This window comes from Topomyia yanbarensis, chromosome 3 (genome assembly GCF_030247195.1).
Source record: "Topomyia yanbarensis strain Yona2022 chromosome 3, ASM3024719v1, whole genome shotgun sequence".
Lineage (NCBI taxonomy): Eukaryota > Metazoa > Arthropoda > Insecta > Diptera > Culicidae > Topomyia > Topomyia yanbarensis.
This window is the reverse complement of record NC_080672.1, coordinates 91,972,595-91,991,981: the sequence shown is the minus strand read 5'-3', so window position 1 is coordinate 91,991,981 and position 19,387 is coordinate 91,972,595. Positions and strand designations below refer to the sequence as shown.

General features: G+C 38.8%; 1 protein-coding gene across 1 annotated transcript in view; it reads right to left on the bottom strand.

The window, feature by feature from the left end:
- The window catches only part of LOC131692488 (uncharacterized), a 229,758-nt gene that overhangs the window by 53,848 nt on the left and 156,523 nt on the right, over positions 1-19,387 (bottom strand). The gene's annotated exons all lie outside the window — the stretch shown is intronic.

Genomic DNA, 19,387 nt, shown 5'->3' with positions numbered 1-19,387 from the left:
GTACTCAACGTCGTCGGTTCACGTGTACTCGAAGCTTCCATTCAGCTTTAAGTTTGTGATTTCAGGTGGTATGAGAAAAAGGGTGTTGTTACAACCCAATCCCAGCCATATTTTGCCAGCTCAGGATAGAACCGTGCTATCCTTGAACATAGGAAAAGATAGAACCTTTTTTGAACCTTTCTCGCGCGGGCTTTGCTTTGAGTATTTTCGCCCGTTGCTAACTTTGCCCTCCGTTGAAGGTAAAGTTGGAAGTGAACTGCTTAAGTTGTTTTTGTTAGTTTTTTCCGCTGCTCACCCTTTTATGTGGGTATAGTACCTATTCCTAGCTAGCTAGAGGTGCTGATGATGTTCCAGTTGAGAACTATGCTAAAGACGTTATTTATTGGCCCTGCTTCGCTTACTATCGCTAGCGTTCGTTGCTCCTGTTTCCCCCCATGAAAATAACAGGTAAATGCATGAGGAAAATTAATTTATGCTTTTTAATTTCCTTCGATTCCTTCTGCTCTTCTCGGGAGCTTGTGGGTTGCGGTTTGGTGTTTTAATACGTAAGAACTGCATGGTGGGGTTCCTCAATCCGGTGAAACGTTTGTGTTTGCCCTGATTTAGATATATGAACGAGCAGCGGAGCAAAATATGCAGCAGAATGTGGTACTGCTTCCATTTATGACCTGCATGTGTAGTTGATGTAAAATGAAGGTTGCTTATGAAGCGTTCAAATATTCACTTTCCGTGTTCGAACAATTATAGAAATTACATGGGGCTTTCTTCGTTTGAAGAAGTAGTTTTATCGTTTGTCGCACAGAGGATAATTCAAAATTAAGTTAAACAACACGGAGAAATGGTGAAATGAAAGATCTGAAATATTCAAAACAACATGTTCAATACTTCTCAAATATTTTTAAATTCCTGGCTTTCTTTTGGAGCAAATCTAAGTTTAGATCATCTTTGCTTGCCAACGTAAAAATTGTGATTATATTCCAAATCACATCCCCCAGCTTCCGGAACTGTGAAAAGTTGCCAGATAGGCTTTTATTGTGTAGTAATGATCTAGATCCCTTCAAGCCCGTGTTGTTTGTGAACAGCAACGTTGAAGGACAGATAATAAACACTAATAAATTTTTGCAACCATGAAAGTTTCAAATTTTCGACTAGCTTAAATCCAACCAACCGACATAACCCCACAAACTGAGACGGATGAACTTCCTTTGACAATTCTCGGTGGTTTGTTTACATGGGAGTTACGTGAGTTCGAATGTAACTAATCTTTCAATATTAACTAACTCACATCAGTTTCTCGGAAATGGTTTGGCCGATTTTCACAAACTTAGTCCCAAATGATAGTTATATTATCCCTACAGATGTTAAAAATTAATTTATGCTTTTTAATTTCCTTCGATTCCTTCTGCTCTTCTCGGGAGCTTGTGGGTTGCGGTTTGGTGTTTTAATACGTAAGAACTGCATGGTGGGGTTCCTCAATCCGGTGAAACGTTTGTGTTTGCCCTGATTTAGATATATGAACGAGCAGCGGAGCAAAATATGCAGCAGAATGTGGTACTGCTTCGATTTATGACCTGCATGTGTAGTTGATGTAAAATGAAGGTTGCTTATGAAGCGTTCAAATATTCACTTTCCGTGTTCGAACAATTATAGAAATTACATGGGGCTTTCTTCGTTTGAAGAAGTAGTTTTATCGTTTGTCGCACAGAGGATAATTCAAAATTAAGTTAAACAACACGGAGAAATGGTGAAATGAAAGATCTGAAATATTCAAAACAACATGTTCAATACTTCTCAAATATTTTTAAATTCCTGGCTTTCTTTTGGAGCAAATCTAAGTTTAGATCATCTTTGCTTGCCAACGTAAAAATTGTGATTATATTCCAAATCACATCCCCCAGCTTCCGGAACTGTGAAAAGTTGCCAGATAGGCTTTTATTGTGTAGTAATGATCTAGATCCCTTCAAGCCCGTGTTGTTTGTGAACAGCAACGTTGAAGGACAGATAATAAACACTAATAAATTTTTGCAACCATGAAAGTTTCAAATTTTCGACTAGCTTAAATCCAACCAACCGACATAACCCCACAAACTGAGACGGATGAACTTCCTTTGACAATTCTCGGTGGTTTGTTTACATGGGAGTTACGTGAGTTCGAATGTAACTAATCTTTCAATATTAACTAACTCACATCAGTTTCTCGGAAATGGTTTGGTCGATTTTCATAAACTTAGTCCCAAATGATAGTTATATTATCCCTACAGATGTCTATAAAATTTCGTAGGGATCGCTTATATGGTTCCGGAAATATAGACTAAACCGTCCGGTCACATATGAAATTCCCATATAAGCCGAAGTCAAAAAATTTTTCAAGAGGGAGACCCCATGAAATTTCAGAAATCGAGTTCGTATTTTTGATGCCAAACATTTTTAAAATACATGAAACGTCGAGATTTTATGTCATCTCGATTTTTTTTTTTTTTTGATAAAATTCGACTTTTTGGTACTTTGCCGATTTCGCACCATTTTTCAATTGAATATTTCCGTGCCTGTTTTTACTTTTAAAAATTTTTAGATCTCGAATAATGATTTCTTTTCTAGTATATAGTTGTCATGTCATGTATAATAAAAATGTAATATGTACATTTGAAAGCTTTTAATGATTATAAACAACGCAAAAATTCTCGTGTTCATGATTGAGAAAGGCACAATTACACCGCTAGGTGGATTGAAGCAGGTTTTTTTTATATTGGCCTTTGTGATCAATGAACGTAACAAGAGTACGCAGGACGTCTTCTCGTATAGAAATCGGCGAAGTAAAGCTGAGTGTCGTCGAATTTTGTAATTATAATATCGGACGACCCATAAAAACCCCGTGAATCGAGTTTTATACTGACTGTAACAAAATTTGCCAATTCCGGTTGCTATTTTGTAGGCGCTATTTTGAATTTTCGATTTCTGACATCAGAATTGTAATCAGCGACCCCTAAGAACTGTCGTCAAACGAGTTTTATGCTCATTGTAACAAAATTCGCAAATTTCGCCAAAAAAAATGGCTGCCATTGTGTAGCCGCCATTTTGAATTTTCATATTCTGTTATCAGAATCATAATCAGCGACCTCAAAAACCATCTATTTTTATGCTAGTTGAGAAGTTATCCCTGTGTCTCAGAATCTTTTATAGACCAGCATAATAATAAACTCTATTTTTGCATTTTTAAAGATTTTTTTTTGAAAAAACAAGATCTCTAGAACTTTTAGTTCGGACACAGCCGAATTTATTGTAAAAAACCCTGTTTTAATCCACCTAGCGGTGCAATTGTGCCTTTCTCAATCATGAACACGAGAATGTTTGTGTTGTTTATATTCATTAAAAACTTTCAAATGCAAATATTACATTTTATTATTATACATGACATGACAAATATACAAGAAAAGAAATCATTATTCGAGTTCTAAAATTTTGTAAAAGAAAGAAAGAGCCACGGTAATATTGAACTGAAAAAAAAGGTGCGAAATCGGCAAAGTCCAAAAAAATCGATTTTTACAAAAAAAAAAAATTTCGTGATTGACATAAAATCTCGACGTTTCATACATTTTAAAGATGTTTGACATCAAAAATACGAATTTGATTTCTGAAATTTCATGGGGTCCCCCCTTTGAAAAAAATTTTGAGCTCCGGCTTATATGGGAATTTCATATGTGACCGGGCGGTTCAGTCTATATTTCCGGAACCATATAAGCGATCCGTGCGAAATTTTGTAGACATCTGTGGGGATATTATAGCTATCATTGTGAAAATCGGCCCAACCATTTCCGGGAAACTGATGTGAGTTCATCAATTTTGAAAGATGGCCGCTTTTCCCGGGCACTTCCGGAACCGTCTATGGTGGTCAATGTAGTGAACGAAAGTTTGGTTGGCCGTCGGGGACCTAGAACAGCAAATTTAAGTTGTTTGAGAGACATTTTATCGAAATTTTTACCTTTTTTGCTTTCATCGGAGTATCGGTTTGAATCACAATTTGCTATGTGATCGTACGCCACAACCTGTAACTCTGGACCCGAAAGTCGGATCGGGATGAAATTAAATAGCCATTTACAGGGACGCAATACCTTTCATTTGAGACCAAGTTTAGTTGAATCGGTCTAGCCATCTCCGAGAAACCGATGTGACTGTTATTCTGAATTTAGATACTTCCGCCGGGGCTTCCGGAACCGAGGATGGTGGCCAATGTGGCCAAATAGACTTTGAATGGATGTTAGTGACCTAATACTACAAATCGAAGCAGTTGTGGTCATATTTTGGAAAATTTTTCACCTTTATACATTCATTGCAGAATTTATTAAAATCGACATTTTCTGCGTGTTCGTACTTATCACTCTGTAAATCCGGAACCGGAAGTCGGATCCATTAGAAATTCAATAGCAGCCTATGGGAACGTTGCACCTTTCATTTGAGACTAAGTTTGTCAAAATCGGTTCAGCCATCTCTGAGAAAAATGAGTGACATTTTTGGTCACATACACACATACACACACACATACATACATACACACATACATACACACACAGACATTTGCCGAACTCCGGAACAAGATGTCGGTTGAAAATGAAATTCAATAGCAACCTATGGGAATATTATACCTTTCATTTGAATCTTAGTTTGTAAAAATCGGTTCAGCCATCTCCGAGAAACTGATGTGGACCTTTTGTTAACAAATCCGCACATACACACAAATATACATACAAACATACATACATACATACATACATACATACATACATACATACATACATACATACATACATACACACATACATACACACATACATACATACACACAGATATATTGGCGAACTTCATCTTATTTCGTTATACGGGGTGGATGAAGGAAATGCGGGCGTGAGGGTGGTCCAAGGGGAGGGGAGTGATGAAGGAGGGAGGTGTAAGGGCAAGGCGGAGAGGGGGGGTGGGGGGTTGTGCGGCGACGCAATACTCAACTGCATATTTTGCCTTCCATTTGAGACTTGGTTTGAGAAAATCGGTTCAGTCATCACCGAAGAACCGATCTGACTTTAATTGTGGAATATTCCCGGAATTCCGGACTTCCGGAATCGTCGATAGTGGACAATATATTCAAAGAATGTTTGATTGGCAATCAGTGATCTAGATCTGCGATTAGAAGTAATTTGGTGACCATTTCAATAGTTTTTAGCCTCTGAGGTATTACGATTGTACCGATTTATATGGGAAATTCCAGTGTATCCTTACTAACACCCCTGTAACTCCGGAAGCAAGAGTCAGAACCGAATGAAATTCAGCAGCAGTCAATGGTATTACTGTATCTTTCATTTGAAATCAAGTTTGTGAAAATCGGTAGAGAATTCGTTGGGGAATGGGTGTGATATTAGCTTAGGAACTTGGCGGGTTCCCCGGGGGCGTCATGATCCGTCATAGGTGGCCAATGTGGTCAAAACTGCTTTGATTGATCATTAGTGATCCAGACCCGCAAACTAGAGAAATGTTACATAAATTTTAATATGTTTTACATCATTTGAACATCATGGTGGTACCAGTTTATATGGGAATTTGCTGTGTGACCGCACTTTTCAACCCGTAACTCCGGAACCGGAAGTCGGATCAACTAAAAATTCAATAGCAGCTTATGGGAGCGTTATACCTTTCAGATGAAACTGAGTTTGCGAAAATCGGTTCAGCCATCTATGAGAAAATTGTGTGAGTTTAAATGACACACACACACATACACACACATACATACACACACAGACATTTGCCGATTTCGACGAACTGAATCGAATGGTGTATGACACTCGGCCATCCGGGCCTCGGTTAAAAAGTCGATTTTTACAGTGATTGCATAGCCTTTCTTTATATGAGAAAGGCAAAACGTGATTTTCGTAATTAACAAATTCACATAATTATTTGTGCTAGTTGTACTTCTTACATCCCTAAGAGTTGATTAAAAAAATAATTCGTGTTTATATGTCAACGCTAACTAGAAATCCAATAAAAACTTAAGAGAAATAGGTACTACGTCCCACTGCGTCGCAAGGGGTTAAAATCATACACATTTAACTCGGTCAGACCACATGTGATTTTCATTTGGATCAAAGGTAATATGAATATTGCAAAAAAACTGACGTAAACATATTTAACCGTGAAAGATACTTGAAAGTTCGCCCAGATAAACTCAGAAATGTAATATTGTGTCTAAAGCAAGCAACCTACATTGCTGGCATCATGTCTTTTATGAAGGACTACTGTATCTACATTCCCGCTCATGTAGTTGAGATCGATTGTGTGGTTATCGATTCGAGTTTGTCGTGCGCAGATCTAGTGAAGCATAGATTTGGCTGTTTCAAGGAACCCTTGTTCGAAGATTTTAAATGGCAACCGTAGTGGATGCATTGCATCATTGCACTAAATACAAGAAAATGGGCCATTGTAGCAATAAGGCTCTGTGTGACATTTGGCAGAGAATCAAGAGTATAACCATTGCATTATTTATGCTGAACATTATGCTTATTGTAGGAAAAGCCCATATGATCTATTGCCAAGCCCCGCGTATGAACAGCACCCGAAGAATCTGAAGTGTTCCCTTAAAAGACGCTCTAAGCACTCATTTGCGGAAATACTAACAAGAGCTATGCAACTTTCCAAGGCAAATCGTTATGCTCTCTTGGCTGTGACTCTGACGGCCCTCATGTGGGGACAGCTTTTCTTGCTACTAAAAACTATAGGCAGAAGAGATTCCTTGTAAAAGTTCGAGAAAGCACTGACACAAAGCTGAAACATCTTAGAAATTTTACCTCATACATGTAGTTTCCAGCTCTTCCAGAAACACCGAAAATCTAATGTGACATGCGACAGAGACGCAACTTAGTACTATACAAGTGGGGGCTGTATGGCATGGGTTTGTATTCTCGATTCTATGAAACTGAGAAAATGAGTTCCCAATAATTAATTTGAAATTTTTGCAGATGATATTGTTGAGTCGTGTAATTTAAACGTCTTTGTTAATTATTCTTTATCCACTTTACATTTGAGAACAACGCCATTTCTTGTGAATATGGCCTGTGTTAAGCCAAAGAGGACCAAGCGCCATTTGGAAGTACCTTCCTAAAAATCGCTATCGCAGTTAATGTAGCACTATAAACACCTACACCAATTTATTTCTGAGAACTCAAATAGTTATCGATAGCAAATAAGTACCCTTAAACTTTCTATGATAATTGTAAATAATCGAAAAATTAAGTTTTTCATTAAAAATACCAGGAAAATATTATGGCGCTCAGTTCGCTTTAGCTTAACGCAGCTCATATATACAATAAATACATAAAATCTGATACAGAAGTCCTCTCCCTTAGCTCCCTACAATATCAGCTGAGGTACGAGCAACCTTAGTGGAGATCAGGTAACCAACCCTACTAGGCTATTTGGTCATATGCTGATAGCAAACAATAAACCAGACGGACGTCTGTTCTTCGTGTTAGCAACTCAAAACAGTGTCTGATCAAGAACGGGCGCTGGAAGGAGAAATGAGGCAGTTATATGGTAGATAGCAACTCAACCATGAGGCTAGATATCGCAGTCCTGATAAGGTAGCATTCCTGGATAGGTATGCATACCGATTCTCCAACCAACAACCCCGGAAAATTTAAATTAAGTTACTAGGTGGATCAAGCGTAAAGGATGATGAGACGAGGTAAAAGCTTGAGCTTGAGCTTGTGCGACCACCCCTGGCTGCTACTCCGTTATCGATCTGGACTAGCTGAAGTTGCACAGAGAATAAGTAGATAATTATGCTTGGGAATAGCGAAACATCTTTCAATGTGCAACTCCCGGTAATCCTACAGTATTGATCAATACCGGCGCCGGCCAGGCCCGAATGTAGATCGCGGAAGGAAAGGGAAGGAATGGTTAGTCCGAATATACTTGCTTTTGCTAGAGGCCGTCTATACTACTGCGCACTTCACAAGTATTACAGGAGGAGGATATTTTTGTTAGTAAGAGTATAGAAGTTGGATCACTTCTTCTTTACCGACGCCAGAGAGGTGACTTTACTATCTGGACTAGATATCGATCCACCAAACTCATAGACCGGTGACCAACGAAGGAAAACGTGACCACATATTTTTTCACCTCAGAAAAATCTCAACGACCTCGGCTGGAATTGAACCCTGGCAAATTGGAATGAGTGGCGATCACGCTCACCACTCAACCACCGGCGCCGTCAAAAGGATGATGAGACAAGGTAAAATGCTAGAATGTGAAAAAAATTAGTAATCCGCTAACTTGGCATACGTTAGCTAATATTTATAGTATGAGGAAGTTCAATACCTATCGTCAAAGGCTGCTTAGCAATATTATACCAGGATTACCGGTGTGCTAAACGGCGATTGGGTACTATTCTAATATACTACTGAAAGGCACACACATCAGCCAAGTTCAATTAATTCAGCAAATTGCAGAGTTAGGGTGTTTGGAACGATCACCCTCTAGTAATTAACCTATCTGGTCCTTCACTTCAGGTACGGCTTTGCTAATACTCCATCGGTGGGTGAAGTGGTGGATCCGGTAGTTCTGCAGCAATTTCAGTTTGATTGACCTTTCCGTTGAATGAGAATTATGATAGCGACTGGGAACCGTCATGTCCACCTGGATCTACAGATGGGGAAGCAATATTACCATTAAACACAAAAATCAAAACGTTCGTAATACCAAATCATGTTTCCTAGTATGGTATAGTAGGTACTCGAGTGGATGTCGAGATATTATTGTAGCACACAGATCGTATATCTTACGTCTTTGATAGGTGTCAAGCTTAGAACTAACTGTTAGTTCATCGTTGCACTCGAAGCAAAGATTCAGTTTTTGTTGTTTATCATCACTCAACTTCACATCAATCTAAATCATTACTTTTGTAGGCATGGGGACTGAATTGCACTTTGAATGTCTTGCAAGATGTGTCAGCTTTTAGATCTTTTTTTAATTCGTTTATTTGACACGGCTCAATGCGTTAGCTTAGAGGAGCCATGGGTTTTTTTATATATTTACAATATGTAAAAAGTAAAAATTACAATACATTTTATTTTAAGCCTATAAGATCCCTTGCGCGCAATTTGCTATTACGAGCGGAGATCTTTTTTCACGTTGGGAAGATGTTCCTTCTTTCGTCAACTTCAGAGTTATCCATGTCTCTCTCGTTGTCGTTTACGTCCGTATCATTATCTTGAGTACTGCCTTGATACTTACGATCAGATGTTCTTCCTGGCTTCTTGCCCTTGCGGGTCACGAATGTGAACACACCATCCTTGGTGGTAGCTTCTTCACTGGTGGTATTAGTTGTTAAGTTTAAAATACTTGACGCAGCGTTTGCAGTTGTCATTATTGCCTTAACTGCAACCATAAATTTAGCAACCGATTGTGGTTCAGGGATTGGGTGTTGGCATTTTTTTCTGCAACTGAGCTTTCCTCTGCAGTTTCTGGGCAGGGTTATCCGTAGTGTGCCATTTGTTCACAGAATTGGCACGTATTAGTTTGTCCTTGATATGTACAAAGAGTTCGCTGTGTAATGGTATCACTCCCTTCTGTGTTGTACTGCAAGGTAAGGTAGGAGGGAATGGGTTGGTCTACCCGCATTCTCACCACAAAGACACCATTTGAAATACCTGGGAAGTAGTTTCTCCATGTGTCCTCTGTAATAGATTCCATTGCTCCGAAATACGACATGAATCTTTTAATTGCCACTTTGCAAGTAACTGGAGATAAATCGTGCAATTTAACTTCTATATTTCCATTATCCATGTACATAGGGATCTTGATTTCAGCGTTGTCACAAACAAGCACGTGTTTTAAGTTGTTTTGCGAAATGAATCTTTTCGCCTGGGCGAATTTGTTGAAGGTTATCAGCACCGCATGCCTGGCGTGCTCAAGCTGTATGGAGGTGAATTCTAAAAACCGAAGCTGCATTTTCACCTTCAGCAGATGTTTCACATCACGAATACTTGGTCTTATGCGAAAAGACCTGAAGTCAATGGCCACTGTGTTAGGCCGAATAATCACGTTTTGTCGAGGAGACTCAGTCATCTTGATAGATCACGCAAGAATAAAAATAACGGTATCCTTTGTTCTTCAGACAATGCACACAAGTAACTGTTTTTTTCGTTCGCTTTGCACTGGATCGAACAGAACCAGGAGCACACTGAGTATCGTGACCGATGTGTTTGATTGTTGCAAATAGACGTGCTTTTGGATCTATACGTTTGAATCTAGCGGTACAAAAATCCAACTTTTGATCTATTTTTTCAGATCTATATTTTTAGATCTTATACCAGATCTTAGAACAGGGATTTAGATCTAGCGGTGGAGATGCCCTTACTTCAATCAAACGTTTTTGATGTAATTAAGTTAGGTTCACGCAAAACAGTGGTAATGTTATAAAAACTGAAATATACTTCAGGTTAGAACCCAAGACGATTTCTAGAACTGAGTTAGTTTTAACCTCAAGCAAAAGCTACTCATAAGTTTTTAGGTGTAAATCCTAAATGTTGTAAATGTTACTTCCCACAGCAACGATTGTAGTATGATTCATATTTGGTTCTATCAAAATATTAAGAAAGTTCAGTCGTTCACAGTTACAAGGACGTTATGATTCTTTATCTTATACCCCTGTCAAAAAATGCGGACGAACATGGTCAGGCGATTTAAAAAGTTTGACGTTTGACTCAACTCGCCTGTGCTAATTGCCCCTAGGAACAAATGCAATTTGCGAATGCGATTTAAAGGCAATTTCAATACTTAGACAAATTTTCTGGCGGCTGAAATGGACTTGGTTGTTTTTCGCGTTTTTCAAACATGGCGGTTCATATTTGACTTAAGCTTAAAATTGTTTTTTGAACAATTGGTGTGTTCTCACTTGTATTTTGTTTGTCTAGTGCACTTCATTTAGCCAACGAATGTGGGAAATTGTGGAATCGTGTGTAAGTATAGTAGAACAAGATCTCTGACCTATCATACCTGCTTAAAACTTCGTTCGAACCGGTCACACATCTTGATAGCTCCTGGTTTACCTAGAGTTTTTCAACAGCAACAGTCTTTCTCAAGACTACCCATATTTTCGCTCGATCAGTCTTTCTCAAGATTACATATATTTTTTCGACAATTAGTCTTTTTCAAGACTACCTACTTTTTCTACTCAATCAGTCTTTTTCAAGACAAAAACAGTTTTCAAGAACAATTCAGCCTAAAGAAATATTTAATTCTTCCAACATGCCTGGGTCCCCCCAGAAAGACCGTGTGCCAAAAATTAAAGCCAAACGGAAAAGGGTATCTTCTCCACCCGAAAATACAATTGATTGCAGCAACTCATTCGATGTTTTATCCGAGTGTGAAGCTGATGAAATTTCTAAATTTCCTCGCATTGTGCATAATTCCAATGAGAAGAAAACGCAATCACCTCCGCCTATAACAGTGATGATCTCCGACTTCAAAGCCCTACGAACTGAGCTTTCGACGTTCCTTCCGGACGTGAAAGTCTCTTTTCAGATTGGCCGAAGAGGAGAATGTCGAGTCACAGCGGAGGAATTGATTGGCCACAAACGACTACTCCAGTATCTTACGGAGAAGTTATATAAATTTTATTCATATGATTTCAAGACAAATAGACCATTCAAGGCTGTCTTGAAAGGGCTACCACCTCAGAAACCAATTCCAGCTTTGAAGGAAGATGACCACATACTTCTTACAAACGAAGAAAAAGCTCAAAAACTTGCTCAGCAGTTTGAAAGCGTCCATAATTTTAATTTCAACGTTGTGAGTCCTATTGAAACCGAAGTCTTACAAAAATATGGAAACGTTTCAAATCAAGTATTGTCTCTAGACGATATTGTTGAAATAAACTATGATGAGATCAAATCCATCATGAAAAAGTTAAAAATATGAAAGCTACAGGTTATGATGGAATTTTTAACATTCTTCTTAAAAACCTTCCCGAAATCACCATAAGATACTTGGTCAAAATATTCAACAAATGTTTTGAATTAGCATACTTCCCTGAAAGATGGAAAAATACCAAGGTTATTCCTATTTTGAAGCCAGATAAAAACCCAGCAGAAGCATCTAGCTATCGACCAATTAGTTTACTCTCTTCTATTAGTAAATTATTTGAAAAAATCATCCTAACTAGAATAATGTCACATATCAATGAGAATTCTATTTTTCTTCCTGAGCAGTTTGGATTTCGTATTGGACATTCAACTACTCATCAACTTGTGAGAGTAACTAACATGATAAAGGCAAATATCTCAGCGCTATTCCACTGGAGTTGCTCTTCTGGACATCGAAAAAGCTTTCGACAGTGTTTGGCACAAAGGAATAATTGCCAAAATGTGGGATTTCAATTTTCCAATTTACATAATAAAGATAATTAAAAATTATCTTACCATCCGTACCCTACAGGTTTCTATCAGAATTGTAAATCTAATAAACTACCCGTTAAAGCAGGCGTCCCTCAAGGATCAAGCGTCGCACCGATCCTATACAATATTTTTACCTCTGATCTTCCAAATCTACCTACAGGCTGTAAAAAGTCACTTTTCTGTGATGATACTAGCATCCCAGCCACTGGTAGGAGTCTTCGTATTATCTGCAGTCGACTGCAACGAAGCTTGAATATTTTCAATGATTACCTGAAAAAATGGAAAATTTCCACTGATGCGGCAAAAACACAATTGATTGTGTTTCCGCATAAGCCAAGAGCTTCTTCTCTTAAACCAAATAATAACCATATTATTAAATTTAATGGTTTGAATTTAACGTGGCCAGATAAAGTTAAATACTTGGGTTTGATTTACCATAAAAAACTCACTTTTAAGGATCACATTGAAGGAATCCAAACAAAATGCAGCAAATATATAACATGTTTATACCCTCTTATAAATAGGAATTCTAGGCTCTGCCTAAAGAACAAACTATTAATTTATAAACAAATATTTAGACCGGCAATGCTATATCATGGTGTCTACTCAATCTGAAGAAAAAAATTCCCTGAGTATTCCAGGTTTTTCCAGGGTTTTCTAAAAAAAATCCAGGTTCAAAAAGAAAGAAAATTTCATCCAAAACATTATTTTTTCCTGTTTACTAACAATGAGTGCGTCGCATTGTTCTTTTTATGTGTTGTAACGACATTCAATAGGCAAGGGATTGCAAGGTATGAAGCGTTAATAATTAATGTCGTTTTTGCTTGGAGCGAAAATGAGTCAGGTTCTAGCTCAAACTGCTATATGAATAGACAGTGGTTGGGATTGCAACCAAAAACAGTATAAGATACATGAAACAGGTCGTTCACCAACGTAGAAAGCATCTTCGATGCCTAGACGTCTCCAAAACGATTTGGGAATCAACCCTATGTTGCATTTTGCAAAACAACAACTATTCAGTTTATTGAAATCGTGATTGAGTCTGAAAAGAGTTCTCATCGACAAGGTACGGCGTTTGCTAGACGTTCGTAATGCTAATCTTTCCGCCGTTTTTAATCGACGCAGCTCTGCTTTCTACCAGGGAAAGTAGTTAGTTCGTCGATGGTTTACCTTAGGGATATGACGATCAATGAGGTAGCTCAGCTATGGCAGAAGTTTTCAGTAGCGGAATTCTCATCTTTGCTTATCACAGAATCCCAGTTATTGCTTTGGAAAATCTTCAAAATTCTGCTGTAGTCGACCAGCTTGTGGTCTTGGTCTTCGAATGAAAGATGCAAGGTCGGATGGTGACGAACATACTTTACTTTAAACTAAGCATAGATCCGAAATCCGACCATTTTCGTGCAGCATGCTGCTAATCTGTAGGAGGGTGGAAGTAGCTGTCCAAAAGAGTCATGCTGCCTGGATGAAACATAGGTTCTTCAGGTTCAGAATGTAGAAGAATGTATTGAATAGAAGTTGAAATAGCCGAGAATCACAATTACGACAGTTGTGCCATCGCTGCAATAGACATCAATGATTCAGAATGAGCATCAAATAGTGCAGTGTCACGAATTTTATCACCGTGGAAAATAAACCACATACCGTTCCGCAATACTCTACTGCGAAAGATCGGCGAGCTCGGACTACCTTCCTTACTTTCAAGAGAAAGTACGAGTGGAACTGCAATTTATGCATCACTCACCCGATACCGATGATGTATACAACATCGATTTTACAACATTTTGAGCTTTTGTGAAATCGCCAAAGGGCGAAGTATCTTAGCAGGGACTGACGTGATCGGCTAGCCTCTTCTCCAACGACTCCCGCTATCTGTAAAGATAACACTCTTTGAGATTTTCAACGCTGTTCGGCTGGTGGATTGCTATAGTTATTTCAATTCCATAACCCAATTACAACGACTTTGGACTTACTGCTTTCCGACCGATTTCGCTCACTAGCTGTATGGCAAGTCTGTTCAAGCGCATCGTAAATAGACGACTCGATGAACGGCAAAACGCTTTTCGTTCTAGACGCGGCAATAATACGTACTTTACAGAACTAGAGATCGTTCCCGATAACCGATGAATTGCTTCGTTACACATCTCCAAGGCATACGACACAGCCTGGTAGCATGGAATACCACCATCGAAGATATTCTATTGTAATCCTAATGCAAATCAAGATCCTGTGTGTAACGTTACCATCGATCGTGTAGCTGTTCCAAAAATAAACCGATTGTGTAAGGTTAGACCAGACATTGAGCTGAGAGGCGCATTGCAAGATGGTGAAGAAATCCTACGAGTCCAGACAACGATTTCTAAAAATGATAGGTGCCAAACTACAGCGTTGTAAACGTACGACAATGCTTCAAGTTGGGTCGGCTATGATCACTTGGAATTTAACATACAGCATTAACAGCGACGTCGGCTATGTATGTGGGAAGACTGCGAAGACAACTAACGCATTGGTAAGGGTCATGCCGAATATCGGAACTGCAAGATGCAGAACGATACGTCTCTTGGTGGGTGTCTCATCTTACATACTGAGGTATGGCGTAACAGCCTGAGCTACGGCGCTGAACTCAAAGCGCAGCTGGATGAAGTTAACTAACACGTTTCGCCTAATTGCTATTCGTGTCGTGGGTGCGTACAGAGATCTCGCTGAGTACATGGAATTCTATCAGCCGAGTAATACACGAAATGCCAGGAGAGTCAGAGCGAACTCTTTGGCTAATGGGGCAGCAAGAGTGAGACAACGCGGAGAAAGGAACCCTCCGTCGGAGTAGACTAGACCGGACCTACCTCGACACACTTTCGCGTCGAACAGCAAGCAGCGAGTCGTTGGGGCGCCAATGCACCGGATGCTATGCTCCAACCGGAATCGCTGAACAGACCTCGGCACCTACTGGTTGGTCCGTTGAGTAGGCTAGTTTCAGCGCCGGGGACTAGATCGAGCAGATCGGTACGAAGCGGGGAGCTAAATGGGTCACGAAAACAAGCATCGGTATCGGAATAAATCCACCGCCGATGAATTTACAGTTGGGTAAATTCTAATTGTCTGGAAGCTAATTGGCCTACGAAACAGACATCGATACCGACAGAAACGCCGCCGCCGGGGAGCTCTCAGTCGGAGTAGGGTAGTTTCACCGCCGGATGATGTCCGAGTAGGTCTCGATAAAGCTGGGAGCTAAATGGCTCCAGAATGCGGGTATCGATGTCGGAAGAAATTCTTGTGTCAGGGAATTCTCAATCGGAGTAGGGTGAGTTCATTGCCGGGGACTATCCGTGTAAATAGTGATAAGGCTGGAAGATGAATGACTCGCGGAAATAGGAGCTACATGGTTCAGGAAATCAGCAGCTAAACCAATCACTGAGAGAATTAAAGAATTAAATGGCAATGTAATAGATGAAGACGAACAGCAAGAGTTCAGAGCTGAATGGCTCAAAGGTTATTTCATATATCAAGTGTGGCTCCGAGATAGCTGCGGAAAACTCGTGAGCAAAAGTAAGAGGTGCAAAGAAACCACAACGAGATTCCGTTTGGATTCCAGGACGGCATAACCGGTACCAAAGGGGCAGATCGATTTGCGAAGGAAGCCAGAACACTGATGGTCATTGATATGCCGAACCCAGCAGAAGATGTTTAAAGAGAAGTTGTATATGCGTAACGATGACAGTAGGATAAGCAGTGGTTTTGTTCCCGGGAGAAATAAAACACAGAATTGGACGGAGCGAAGCAACGCTGTCGACCAATATGCACTGACACGGGTAAAGATTAGCGACACAAATGAAAAACACCTTTCTGTTGAAAAAAGAACCACCACTGAACTGTGAATGCGGTGGAGTATCATGTACGGCACTTGGTCCAATATTGCAGGAAATACGTCAACGAAAGACAACAAACGTGGTATCAGAACAACTAGTCAGAGAGGTAAACTGAGCAACGAATCAGGAAGCAAAACGAAGGTAGAACTTTTTGCGAGAAACTGGAATCGCAACAGAAATTTGAATGCAATGTTAATTTAATACACCCAGGTTTTTTTACACGGCGAATACAGGCCGCGTAAATGAAAAACAGCATAAATTTCAAAATCCGCGTAAATGAAAACCGCGTAAATTTAGGAATCCACGATGATGGAAACCTCGTTAATGGATGGTACCATGGACAGCATTCCAGAGCTATCAGACGAATAAGTGATATTTTATATAGCCCAACACCAAAGGAAATTTGTAAATATCAATTTTCATTAGTGTAGGAGGTCTATATTTTTTTGAAATCAGTAGATACTCTAACTGATGTCAAAAGATTCAGAATAAACTGCAAAACTAACAAGTATTTCAACAAAAAGTGTAAACGGAAATTGCATTTGCATTTGATTATTGCATTCTTCTTCCACTTGTTTATTATTTGATACGGTCGGTTGGATTGTTATGACGTTCATCTCTCCCACTGACAGTATTAAAATGTAAGAAAAAACTAATATTACTATTCAATTGAATGATTGTTTTATTGGCTAGTAAACCCAAATATTTGTTATTCGTAGCAGTCGATACAAGTAAAGTGAAATAATAGCGGATTAAAGAAATGTTTGAATTTATAAATCTACATTTTCTCGCTTTTCGAAATAAATATTTTATTCTATCGAAATTCAGAAAAAGTTCGATGGTATTGAAGGAACAAAAGTATTTTGCGTATGGCGTTGCTCGTGACAATTGATACAATTTTGATATCATCATAGTCAACTTTCAAAATTCCCTGAGGATTCCAGGTTTTTCCAGGTAAAATTAATTTCCCTGAGAATTCCCGGTTTTCCATGTTTTTCCCGGTTTTTCCAGTGGGTAGACACCATGTATATGCAGTGCCAATCTGGGCAAGTTGTTGTGCTACTAGGAAGAAAACGCTTCAAAGGATTCAGAAAAAAATTCTGAAAATGATTTTGAAGCGTCCTCCCTGGTTTAGCACAAATGAGTTGCACAGACTCGCAAACATAGAAACATTAGAAATAATGACGAACACTATTATAAGCAACTTCCGACAAAAATAGTTGCAATCTTCAATTGCAACGATTAGCTCTCTTTATAGTTTATAAGTTAGTTTATAAGATTTGTTTAGCTCCTTATTCACAAGACAAGTAGGTTTAAAACATCCTACTGAAAAAATATACTTAACTGAGAAAGCATATTATAACTTAATAATAATTAACTGAATCATGTAAGCAATAGGGATGAAAAGTCACCACTTGTGGCTGAACAGTGAATACCCAATATACTAAATTAGAACTGTAATGCAAACAAAACAATATAATCAAATAGAAAATAATATATAAAAAATATAAAAAACCGGTAGCAAACAATAGATGTATACAAAAAAGAAACAGTTCGGTAATTTCTGTATGAGACTGTTTTAGCTTTACATTTTTTTTTCTTATTCAAATGATAAATAAAATGATGAAATAGAACTCAGATGTATAATTAAATACTTGTAGTCATAGATGCACTTACGTATTGGAGTTTCACCTTACAAAAAGTTAGGAAGACAAGCGACTCACTGCACAAGTTACGTTCCGCTTACCTACAAATAACAATATCCACGTCCCCACATACACGAAGCTAGAGTTTCCAGCTCGTTGCGCTAGGCTTACGCAAAAAAAAAAAAACAAACACGAACAAAGAAGCGACACGAAACTCCAGTCACAACAAAACCCAAAACAGCCACCCGTCCGTGAGCCGGTGAAGCTGAAGACCACAACAAAAACACCAACAACAGTAGACAGTGGAAGCATTAAACAACCGGGAGCATATAAATCACAAAATGGCGACGACACACGAACAGGACGGATTCGTCATTGAATGGGCGAATGTGGCGAGCCAGAAGAGTGGCTGGAAAACAAACCGGTCCCCCAATCAGTTTCCAGTTAGACACCGCATCGTTTGGGGGGCTTGCAGCCAGCAGGGACTGTGATAGAAGAATGAAATAAAAAAGAAAAACGTAGTCAGCTTATTTTTCAATCATTAGTTTTTCACTAACTTTTATTTGTTTTTTTTTTTTTTTTTTTTTAATTTTTCATTCGTTTTTATGTATTTTCCTTTACAACAGGGAGCTCCTTAAATTAATAAAGTATGTTTTTTTGGATTTTGCAGTAATATTCCATCATAGTTCTGTCACTGTCAACACTACTTCTTTACAGTTTTGCCCTACGCAACTCAGCCTGATGAGGATGGGGGCGGCGGTGGCGGACGCGTTGGAGTGTCGGTTTGTGTGTGTGTTCGTATTTATGCAAGAGTACAATCAAACATTGTTTTCGGGTGGAAAAAAACACACTCACAATTAATATAAATGTACGAATACATGCCAGAAGAAAAAACAACACTTACAATCATTGTGTGTGGTGGCGCGGTCAACAAAACAAACCGTTTTCAATTCTTCACTGAATAGATTTACACAACGACGCTTCCTTGCCTGGGTTGAGGGGGGAGGGGGAGGTTCAAGTCTCTTTCGAAATAATTTTCCTACATTACTTTTTTTGTTGTTAATGCAACCGTTGGATTTTTGTTTCGTATGATTTTTTTGTTACACATGCGTTTTATATTTCCGAATTGAGTCAGAAATTAGATTTTCCTAACATTTGATTTTTTTTTGTTTATCATTGCGACTATTTATTTACAAGAAAAATTTGAAACGTACCTTTCCAAGCATAGTCTCTCTTTTTGTGTTTGTGTGGAGCGGAGTGTACGAAGTGTAGTACGTGTCTACCAGTGTACGTGTCTACGTGTGTGTGTGTGGGTGTGTATTTGAGTGTATGTGTTGTTGTTTATTTATGTCCAGAACTACCCTGTCCTCGTCCCTAACGGATTGTTATTGATCTTCGTTTATAATAGGTTGATTTTTTTTACACATTTTTTTTTCGC